Source organism: Asparagus officinalis, chromosome 8 (genome assembly GCF_001876935.1).
Source record: "Asparagus officinalis chromosome 8, Aspof.V1, whole genome shotgun sequence".
Taxonomy (NCBI): domain Eukaryota; kingdom Viridiplantae; phylum Streptophyta; class Magnoliopsida; order Asparagales; family Asparagaceae; genus Asparagus; species Asparagus officinalis.
This window is the reverse complement of record NC_033801.1, coordinates 18628108-18637443: the sequence shown is the minus strand read 5'-3', so window position 1 is coordinate 18637443 and position 9336 is coordinate 18628108.

The window sequence follows — 9336 nt, the reverse complement described above, 5'->3', positions numbered from 1 at the left end:
AGTTGATAACTCTGGACGAGTTGGAAACTCTTAAAAAAAGAGTTGATTTGAACCGAGAATCGGTTCTCAAGCCAAGGCCGAAGGCTTTAAGGAATGCTCCAAAGGATGAATGCCGATCTCTCAATATATGATGCTCCAAAATCTTCCCCTTTGCTGCCAAGAAGTTCCAATGGACCGCTGCCAACTCTCAGATCCAAAAAAGCCAGCCCAAACTCCATTGAGTTTACCCATATTTATAGGGAATTAAGGGGGTGTAACCGCCCCCTTAATTCTCTCCATAATGGGATTGAGAGGGGTGTAACCCCCCCCCCCCCTTAATCCGGCCCCCCCCCCCCCCCCCTTAATCCGCTCCCAAGTGGGGTAGAAATACCTCAGATCATGGAGGGAAAACGGTTCCTACAACCGTTCAGCTAGTGTTTGAACGAGTCAAATGCCCACGTTAGCGTTTAGGACCCTAACTCCGCATTTTAGACTGGAGACGCGGAGTTGGGTACCCGCTGGGCATTAAAAAACACGGGTCCGACCCCAGCATTTTAATATTGTAATGCGGGTCCGACTCCAGCGTTTTGATGTTGTAACGCGGGTCCGACTCCAGCGTTTTGATGTTGTAACGTGGGTTAGACCCTCGCTTTTTACTATTGACACACGGGGAGGATCTCCGCGTTTTGGTGTTGATACACGGGGAGGACCTCCGCGTTTTGGTCTTAGAGCACGGTGATGAGTTCCGCGTCTTGCTTTAGAGAGATTATCAACAAGTAATCTCTTTTGTCATAGCGTTGCAAAGATCATTGTCTTGTAATCTTCGTCTTGGCTCCTTGAGAATATGAGAGTCATCAGATTATAACTCCCGCTATTGATTGTGAAGGCTTCTAGAAGTCGTCAGATTGTAACTTCCATCATCAGTGTTTGATGGGGGATAAGCTATATTGTGATTTTTAGACAGCCTACAGAACCCCCTCCAAAGTTTTCGAAAGTTCACGGTTGACTGGGAGAATTTTCGGAATACTTTGGATCTCAACTCTGATCTTGGAGCTGTTGATTCCTTGTGGTAAAGGATTTGTTCTCTGCACTTGCTTCGAAGGCATCATGGTTGAAGGGATTTTCCACGTAGGACCTGTGTGAAGGTATGCGCCATAATCCTGCTTCTGGAATGTGGGGGTGGACCCTACGTTTTGAACTTGAGACGCGGGTCTCACCCTTGCATGTTGAATTTGGAACATGGGTGTGACCTCGGCGTTCGGTTTTTGCATCACGGGTCTGACCTCAGCGTTTTGACTTAAGACATGGAAGTGGCTTCCGTGCATTTTTGACTAAGTCTTTGAGACTTATCTTTAGCTCATCTGTTTCAAGTCTCGGCTCACATCCATTAAGCTAATAGACCTACGAACATGCATATGATTTTTGGCATACCCTCAGCCATCAACGGATTTGATAACCCTTTACCGACTACCGTTTGAGTCGGGTTAGCATGTGAATTATTTAAATCCGTTTCACATGTAACGTTGTGCTAAGAGAATGAACCCTCTTAGACTTGATGCTATGATTTTAAATACATAGACTTTGTCATTTTTATAAAAAAAACTAACCAGCAACGCGTGTTAGGCGTAGGCTTATCCCTACTTAGGATTTGGGATAAAGTTCCTCATGCGTGTAAGGCATAAATTTCAGGGTTATTAATAACAACCTGCTACGATGTTGAATACGTAGACTTTTGTCCTTTTTACGGTGAAAGACTAACAATAACAACCTGCTACGATGTTGAATACGTAGACTTTTGTCCTTTTTACGGTGAAAGACTAACCGACAATGCGTGTTAGACGTTGACTTATCCCTACTTAGGATTCGGGATAAAATTCCCCATGCGTGTAGGGCATGGATTTTAGTGCTACGATGTTGAATACGTAGGCTTTGTCATTATTTCTTCTTGTGTTATATCTTTACTTGAAACACTAAAAGAAAATTGAAAACGCCAGAGGTGTAGTATTAACTTGGCATGAATTTTCACATAGAGTAAAATTCAAAAATTTTCTTTGTTATCACTAGGATAATTCTAGAAAATCTTTAATCCGATGGGGATTTTATAATGAAAACTTGCTATTCTTATTGAAAAAGGATTAACAAGTTCATTGAGGGGTTTGACTGTTAGAGGTGTGATGTTAACCTAACAGTATTTTATGGACCTATCGCTCTATTGAAGAGAATCGATAAGTTGATTTGGTCGGGAATTTGTTACGATCGGAGCAACTTTGTAGACTTATTATCCTATTGAAGAGGATTGATAAGTGTTTGTGGGAAAATTTGCAGTAAAAGAAACGAAGGAAAATTGATTTGTAGTCTCTTTCTGTCAGCACGTTGCAAAGATCGTCGTTTTGTAATCTTTGCTTTAGCTCTTTGATATATGAGAGTCGTCAGATTGTAACTCTCGATGTTGATTGTGAAGGCTGTTGATTAGAGCTTTCATCAGTTGTTGCGAAGGTCGTCAGATTGTAACCTTCATCAGTCTACGTGAAAGTCTTCAAATTATAACCTTCTGGAAGTCGTCAGAGTGTAACTTTCATCATCGATGTTTTGATGGCAGAACCCCCTCCAAAGTTTTTGAAAGTTCGCGGTTGACTGGGATGAATTTTCAGAATACTTTGGATCTCAACTCTGATCTTGGAGCTGTTGATTCCTTGTGGTAAAGGATTTGTTCTCTGCACTTGTTTCGAAGGCATCATGGTTGAAGGGATTTGCCACGTAGGACCTGTGTGAAGGTATGCGTCATAATCCTGCTTCTAGAATATAGGGGTGAACCCTGCATTTTGAACTTGAGATGCGGGTGTGACCTCGGCGTTCGGTTTTTGCATCGCGGGTCTGACCTTTTTGACTAAGTCTTTGAGACTTGTCTTTGGCTCATCTGTTTTAAGTCTCGGCTCACATCCATTAAGCTGATGGACCTGCAAACGTGCATAGGATTTTTGGCAAACCCTCAGCCATCAACGGATTTGATAAGCCTTTACCGACTACCGTTTGAGTCGGGCTAGCATGTGGATTGTCTAAGTTCGTTCCACATGTAACGTTGTGCTAAGAGAATGAACCCTCTTAGACTTGATGTTACGATTTTGAATACATAGACTTTGTCATTTTCACAGGAAAAGACTAACCGGCAACACGTGTTAGGCGTATGCTTATCTCTAATTAGGGATCGAGATAAAGTCCCCCATGCGTAAAAGGCATGGATTTTGGTGCTACGATGTTGAATACGTAGACTTTGTCGTTATTTCTTCCTGTGTTACTTGAAACACTGAAAGAAAGTTGGAAGCGCCAGAGGTGTAATATTAACTTGGCATGAATTTTTACTTAGAGTAAAATTCAGAAATTTTCTTTATTATCACTAGGATAATTCTAGAAAATAATTAATTCGATGGGGATTTTATAATGACAACTTGCTATTCTTGTTGAAAAAGGATTAACAAGTTCATTGGGGGGTTTGACTGTTAGAGGTGTGATGTTAACCTAACAGTATTTTTATGGACCTATCGCTCCATTGACGAGAGTCGATAAGTGGAAAGTGTTGCGATCGGAGCAACTTTGAGGACCTATCGCTCTATTGACGAGAGTCGATAAGTTGATTTTGTCAGAGGTGTTTGATATTAACGTGACAAGAGAATGTTGCGATCGGAGCAACTTTGTGGACTTATCATCCTATTGATGAGGATTGATAAGTAGGTTTTTGTCAGAGGTGTGATGTTAACGTGACAAGATTGTGTTGCGATTGGAGCAACTTTGTGGACTTATCATCCTATTGACGAGGATTGATAAGTGAATTTTCAGAGGTATGATGTTAACGTGACAAGAATGTATTGCGATCAGAGCAACTTTGTGGACTTATCATCCTATTGACGAGGATTGATAAGTGGGTTGTCAGAGGTATGATGTTAACGTGACAAGAATGTATTGACGGAGAGTCGATAAGTTAATTGTCAGAGGTATGATGTTAACGTGACAAGAGAATGTTACGATCGGAGCAACTTTGAGGACTTATCATCCTATTGAAGAGGATTGATAAGTTGATTTTGTCAGAGGTGTGATATTAACATGACATGATTTGTTTGTGTTGCGATCGGAGCAACTTTGTGGACTTATCATCCTATTGACGAGGATTGATAAGTGGGTTGTCAGAGGTATGATGTTAACGTGACATGATTGTGTTGCGATGGGAGCAACTTTGTGGACTTATCATCCTATTAACGAGGATTGATAAGTTGATTTGTCAGAGGTTTGATGTTAACGTGACAAGATTGTGTTGCGATGGGAGCAACTTTGTGGACTTATCATCCTATTGACGAGGATTGATAAGTTGATTTGTCAGAGGTTTGATGTTAACGTGATAAGATTGTGTTGCGATGGGAGCAACTTTGTGGACTTATCATCCTATTGATGATGATTGATAAGTAGGTTTTTATCAGAGGTTTAGTGTTAACGTGACAAGATTTGTGTTGCGATTGGAGCAACTTTGTGGACTTATCATCCTATTGAAGAGGATTGATAAGTGGATTGTCAGAGGTATGATGTTAACATGACAAGAGGATGTGTACTTGTGACTTGCATAAGATTTTGGGGACTAGCGTCTCGCTGGGGAGAATTGCTAAGTGAGTGTATCATCAGAAGCGATGAATTTTGATACTAAGATTTTGAAGACTTAGTGTCTTGCTGGGGAAGATTGCGATTTGAGCAATTTCGAGGACCTATCATCCTATTGACAATGATTGATAAGTTGATTGTCAGAAGTGTATTGTTAACGTGACAAATTAGGAGTGATGCAGGATGTATTCATACTCTGTGGGGTGATGATCGTCAGAAGTATAATGTTAACTTGACGATGTGAAAGATTTATTACTCTTAATCCAATGGATTCCAAGTAACCAACTCCCAGTCTTGATTAAGACTTAGCAGGGGAATAAAAAGAGGTAGACAAGGCACATCACCTAGTGGGGCACTATCCATGAAGTCGGAATAGAGGCACATCACCTGGTAGGCCATTATCTGATGAGTTTGACTATCAGAGGTAACTGTTAACGTGATAGTTTTGTGGACCCGCCATCCTACTTGAAGAGGATTGGTGGGGGAATTTAGAGGAAAATGACTATCAGAGGTGACGGTTAACGTGATAGTTTTGATGGACCCGCCATCCTACTTGAAGAGGATTGGTGGGAGAATTTGGAGGAAAAGGACTATCAGAGGTGACGGTTAACGTGATAGTTTTGGTAGACCTGTCATCCTATTGAAAAGGATTGGCAGGTTGATGGACTATCAGAGGTAAATGTTAACGTGATAGTTTTGTGGACCTACCATCCTATTGAAGAGGATTAGCAGGAGAATTTGGAGGGGATGGACTATCAGAGGTGATTATTAACATGATAGTTTTGGTAGACCCGCCATCCTACTTGAAGATGATTGGTGGGGGAATTTGGAGGAAAAGGACTATCAGAGGTGATCATTAACATGATAGTTTTGGTAGACCCGCCATCCTACTTGAAGAGGATTGGTGGGGGAATTTTAAACATGATAGTTTTGGTAGACCCGCCATCCTACTTGAAGAGGATTGGTGGGGGAATTTGGAGGAAAAGGACTATCAGAGGTGATCATTAACATGATAGTTTTGGTAGACCCGCCATCCTACTTGAAGAGGATTGGTGGGGGAATTTGGAGGAAAAGGACTATCAGAGGTGATCATTAACATGATAGTTTTGGTAGACCCGCCATCCTACTTGAAGAGGATTGGTGGGGGAATTTGGAGAAAAGAACTATCAGAGGTAATTGTTAACGGTAATAGTTTTGGTGGACCCGCCATCCTACTTGAAGAGGATTGGTGGGCGAATTTGGAGGAAAATGGCTATCAGAGGTGACGGTTAACGTGATAGTTTTGGTGGACCCATCATCATATTGAAGATGATTGATGGGGGAATTTGGAGAAAATGGACTATTAGAGGTGATCATTAACGTGATAGTTTTGGTAGACTTCGTGGTTGACAGAGGTATTCTGTTGAACATGACAACTCAGAAAATTTGTTACTCATAATTCAATGAACTACAAATAAACCAACCCCCAGTCTTGAGCAAGTGCAGAGGGAAAAAGGGTAGACATGTGTGAAAGATTTATTACTTTTAATCCAATGGATTCCAAGTAACCAACCCCCAGTCTTGATTAAGACTTAGCAGGGGAATAAAAAGAGGTAGACAAGGCACATCACCTAGTGGGGCACTATCCATGAAGTCGGAATAGAGGCACATCACCTGGTAGGCCATTATCTGATGAGTTTGACTATCAGAGGTAACTGTTAACGTGATAGTTTTGTGGACCCGCCATCCTACTTGAAGAGGATTGGAGGGAGAATTTGGAGGAAAAGGACTATCAGAGGTGACGGTTAACGTGATAGTTTTGGTAGACCTGTCATCCTATTGAAAAGGATTGGCAGGTTGATGGACTATCAGAGGTAAATGTTAACGTGATAGTTTTGTGGACCTACCATCCTATTGAAGAGGATTAGCAGGAGAATTTGGAGGGGATGGACTATCAGAGGTGATTATTAACATGATAGTTTTGGTAGACCCGCCATCCTATTAAAGAGGATTGGTGGGGGAATTTGGAAGAAATGAACTATCAGAGGTAATTGTTAACGTGATAGTTTTGATGGACCCACCATCCTATTGAAGAGGATTGGTGGGGAAATTTGGAGGGGATGGACTACCCCCCGGCGGGGTTCGGGGCAGCGCCCCGAAGCTCCACGATATATACCAGGTTCGGTATTGGATTTTGTCAACTGAACGCATGCCTGAGCTTCAGGTTTTGCTGATGAAACACATATTTGAGAGTTGCGTTTATTTTGTGGAACGCACCCCTGAGGGTTGCGTTCATTTTGTGGAACGCGCCCCTGAGGGTTGCGCTCAGTCTTCTTCACACAGAGCCTATGTTTGGGCTCATAGACGCGAGACTTGCATTCTGAAACAGAAACGCAGGGCATAGGGTCGCGTTTAGGCTCACAAACACGAAGCTCATGTTGACTTGAGGATCAGCATTCTCGGAGATGTGCTCGTCGTAAGGATCTCCTCCTCCGTCGAACGACGTTCTTCTTAGCCTGCTTCAAGACCTTTGTCGCCTCCATGGGCATCTTTCGACCCGATACCCATCGTCTTGGCGCGGGTTTGGCTGAAGCTGAGCCCACTCCATCGGGGAAGGGGCTGTCCGAGCAGTCTTCCTTAGGCGGTTCGGCTGCAATTGGAGCAGTTGGAGCTTTAGTCTCTTTGGAGACTTTGTGGATCTTGCGCATAGCCTTGGGGCTAAGGGATCCGGAGGAGATGACCTCCTCAAACTTGGCTTGATCAAACTCTATCACGAGAGTTTCGACGGTTGTTCCAGTGAGATGAACATCGAATTGCGCCACCACTTCTTCGTCAGAGAAGCTTTTCCCCAGCAGAGTCGCCATCTTTTGTTTGTGGGAAAATTTGCAGTAAAAAGCTTGATCAAACTCTATCACGAGAGTTTCGACGGTTGTTCCAGTGAGATGAACATCGAATTGCGCCACCACTTCTTCGTCAGAGAAGCTTTTCCCCAGCAGAGTCGCCATCTTTTGTTTGTGGGAAAATTTGCAGTAAAAGAAACGAAGGAAAATTGATTTGTAGTCTCTTTCTGTCAGAACGTTGCAAAGATCGTCGTTTTGTAATCTTTGCTTTAGCTCTTTGATATATGAGAGTCGTCAATACATCCATTCGCGTGCGGGATCAAGCCAAGTGTTCGAAGAGTCAACGAGTCATCCAACCGAGAGCGGACTCGAACGAATCACGATCGAATCAAGATCAGTTTCGGACTCAGAATCAGAAGTGGATTTACTGCCTAATCAGGATCCGGACTTACTGCCAAATCTGGAATCAAGTCAACGAGTCGTTTCCAGGTCAATCAACCACACAACAGAAACACAACCGAATCAAGTCCAGATCAACAACGAAACACAGAACCGGACAACGGAAAATGACGGAACGAACAACACCCGGAGGGGCTCGGCCGAAACCGAGCCACCTCAAGGTGGCTCGGCCCAAGCTGAGCCACCCTGAGGTGGCTCGGTGGCCGAGCCACCCCAGGGTTGAGGTGGCCGGCCACCTAGGGTGTCGGCCACACGTGCACACGGGCACAGTGACGCTTGGCTATAAATAGGAGAGGGGGTTGTTCATTTTGAAGGGTTGGAAATTTTTGAGAGAGGCGAAGCCCTGCTGGATTGGAGACTCGGAACTTAAAAAAGATTGAAACTTTGGGGCTTCGGGGACTCACTCCTTCAGATCTGGTGCTCGGCGATCATCAACGTCAAATAAGGCAGGTGTTCGAGAGGATCAGATCTCAGATCTACGCAGGCATACTCCGGATCTAAGCTTGGTCTTAGATCCCGAGACTTGGACGATTGTTTCCTTGGTGAAACAATCCTCCCCGGCTATTATTTCCTTGGTGAAATAATACCCGTCGTACTGCGTAGATCCGACCGGATCTAGATCTCGCGGTGGTCCACGGCAAACAACCCCGGCGCAGGCAAAGAACCCACCAAGCGAGCGACCGCAAAACAGGAGCTCGCGATTCGTTCGACATAAAAGGAGAAAAGTTGTAATCTTTGTTTATTTTTATTTGATTTTCGTTGTAACCGGATCTTATAAAAAGACCGGATCTTTTGTAACTCAAAAAGTTGTAACTCAAGATGACAATGGAATCAATAACAAAGAAAGACACGAATTTTCCAGCGAACAAAATCAAATGCTGAGTAGGTGAACCCATCCTATTAAACGGCGTGAAGTTAATTAGATTGAACTTCGCCGGATATGGGATCGATTCCCATTCTCTTGGGTATGGGCAAGGAATGCCTGTTTTCTTCGTCTCTTGAGCGGAAATCAATGTATTGATTTTGCTCTCGAGATTTTTAATGTCTTCAAATTGTAGCCTTCTGGAAGTCGTCAGATTGTAACTTCCATCATCGGTGTTTGATGGGGATCAGCTATCTATTGTGATTTTTAGACAGCCTACAATAAGTGGATTTTGTCAGAGGTGTGATATTAACGTGACAGGAAGATGTTGCGATCAGGGCAACTTTGAGGACCTATCGCTCTATTGAGGAGAGTCGATAAGTGGATTGTGTCGTCAGAGGTATGATGTTAACTTGATGGGAGAATGTTGCGATCGGAGTAACTTTGTGGACTTATTATCCTATTGAAGAGGATTGATAAGTGGATTTTGTCAGAGGTGTGATATTAACGTGACAGGAAGATGTTGCGATCAGGGCAACTTTGAGGACCTATCGCTCTATTGAGGAGAGTCGA